Source organism: Hippocampus zosterae, unplaced genomic scaffold (genome assembly GCF_025434085.1).
Source record: "Hippocampus zosterae strain Florida unplaced genomic scaffold, ASM2543408v3 HiC_scaffold_158, whole genome shotgun sequence".
Lineage (NCBI taxonomy): Eukaryota > Metazoa > Chordata > Actinopteri > Syngnathiformes > Syngnathidae > Hippocampus > Hippocampus zosterae.
In genome coordinates this window covers 1-2500 of record NW_026262790.1, presented here as the reverse complement: position 1 = coordinate 2500, position 2500 = coordinate 1, and positions in this window count along the sequence as shown.

Here is a 2500-nt window from a genome sequence, read left to right as displayed (position 1 = left end):
AAAGTGGGGAGATAGAAAATTTTTCAAAGTGCGGAGCTCCGGCGGAAGAGGCCGGCGAAGCGCTGGGGGTGGCTGGAGACACCCTCACCATGGTCGGACAAGTGTCTGAGGGGACTCCGGTGACTCTCTATGGAGGTCACTTGCTCGAAACATGCTCTCCTATATACGTTTCCGAAGGTATTTTGGTGATCGCCCACCTTCTAAGCCTTTAGCCTTCCTTCACCCCCTGACTCTTACCTACTACAGCGCCCCTAACGACCAAAAGCGGTACTGTCCAACCCCTGGTACCTCCCGGCCGACCCCTGGTACCTCCCGGCCGACCCTTGGTACCTCCCGGCCGACCCCTGGTACCTCCTGGCCGACCCTTGGTACCTCCCGGCCGACCCTTGGTACCTCCCGGCCGACCCCTGGTACCCCCGCCCATTGAAATGAATGGGGGAATTTTTTTATTTTCCCAATTCGAACAAGAGGCCTCCTCCCCGGCCACGCTCGGCCTCCGGGCCGGGCCGGGGCTTCGCCCACGGTACCTCCGGCCCTTGGTACCTCCCGGCCGACCCCTGGTACCCCCGCCCATTGAAATGAATGGATTTTCCCAATTCGACCAAGAGGCCTCCTCCCCGGCCACGCTCGGCCTCCGGGCCGGGCCGGGGCTTCGCCCACGGCCCCTCCGGCCCCCACCACCTCCGCGGGCCGTGTTCCAGCGCTATTCACCCCGGCCAAGAGCCCTCTTTCCCGGGCAAAGCTCCGCGGCCGAGCCGGCCCTGGCTTACCCCTGGTACCTCCCGGCCGACCCCTGGTACCTCCCGGCCGACCCCTGGTACCTCCCGGCCGACCCTTGGTACCTCCCGGCCGACCCTTGGTACCTCCCGGCCGACCCCTGGTACCCCCGCCCATTGAAATGAATGGGGGAATTTTTTTATTTTCCCAATTCGAACAAGAGGCCTCCTCCCCGGCCTCGCTCGGCCCCCGGGCCGGGCCGGGGCTTCGCCCACGGTGCCTCCGGCCCCCACCACCTCCGCGGGCCGCGTTCCAGCGCTATTCACCCCGGCCAAGAGGCCTCTTTCCCGGGCAAAGCTCCGCGGCCGAGCCGGCCCTGGCTTACCCCTGGTACCTCCAGCCCGACCCCTGGTACCTCCCGGCCCTCCCCTGGTACCCCCCGGCTTACCCCTGGTACCTCCCGGCCCACCCCTGGTACCTCCCGGCCCACCCCTGGTACCCCCGCCCATTGAAATGAATGGGGGAATTTTTTTATTTTCCCAATTCGACCAAGAGGCCTCTTCCCCGGCCTCGCTCGGCCCCCGGGCCGGGCCGGGGCTTCGCCCACGGTACCTCCGGCCCTTGGTACCTCCCGGCCGACCCCTGGTACCCCCGCCCATTGAAATGAATGGGGGAATTTTTTTATTTTCCCAATTCGACCAAGAGGCCTCCTCCCCGGCCACGCTCGGCCTCCGGGCCGGGCCGGGGCTTCGCCCACGGCCCCTCCGGCCCCCACCACCTCCGCGGGCCGTGTTCCAGCGCTATTCACCCCGGCCAAGAGCCCTCTTTCCCGGGCAAAGCTCCGCGGCCGAGCCGGCCCTGGCTTACCCCTGGTACCTCCAGGCCGACCCCTGGTACCTCCAGGCCGACCCCTGGTACCCCCCGGCTTACCCCTGGTACCTCCCGGCCCACCCCTGGTACCTCCCGGCCCACCCCTGGTACCCCCGCCCATTGAAATGAATGGGGGAATTTTTTTATTTTCCCAATTCGACCAAGAGGCCTCTTCCCCGGCCTCGCTCGGCCCCCGGGCCGGGCCGGGGCTTCGCCCACGGTGCCTCCGGCCCCCACCACCTCCGCGGGCCGCGTTCCAGCGCTATTCACCCCGGCCAAGAGGCCTCTTTCCCGGGCAAAGCTCCGCGGCCGAGCCGGCCCTGGCTTACCCCTGGTACCTCCAGCCCGACCCCTGGTACCTCCAGCCTTACCCCTGGTACCCCCCGGCCGACCCCTGGTACCCCCCGGCCGACCCCTGGTACCTCCAGGCCCACCCCTGGTACCGCCAGGCTTACCCTTGGTACCGCCGCCCATTGAAATGAATGGGGGAATTATTTTATTTTCCCAATCCGACCAAGAGACCTCTTCCCCGGCCACGCTCGGCCGCCGTACCCCCAGCCTTACCCCTGGTACCCCCCGGCCTACCCCTGGTACCGCCAGGCTTACCCCTGGTACCTCCAACGGTCTTTTGCCTACTACACCGCCGTCTGGCGGACACAAACGGTATGGCAGACCACCTCAGCCATTGAAATGAATGGGGGGATTTTTTTTTTATTTTCCCAATCCGCCCAAGACGCCCCCCCGCCGGCCACGCACGGCCACCTCGCCGGCGCTCTCCTCCGGTGCTCAAGATGACTTCCGCGGGCCGCGTTCCAACACATGTAATCCGACCAAGACGCCTCCCCGCCGGCCACGCACGGCCACCTCGCCGGCCCCTCTCCTCCGGTGCTCAAGATGACTTCCGCGGGCCGCG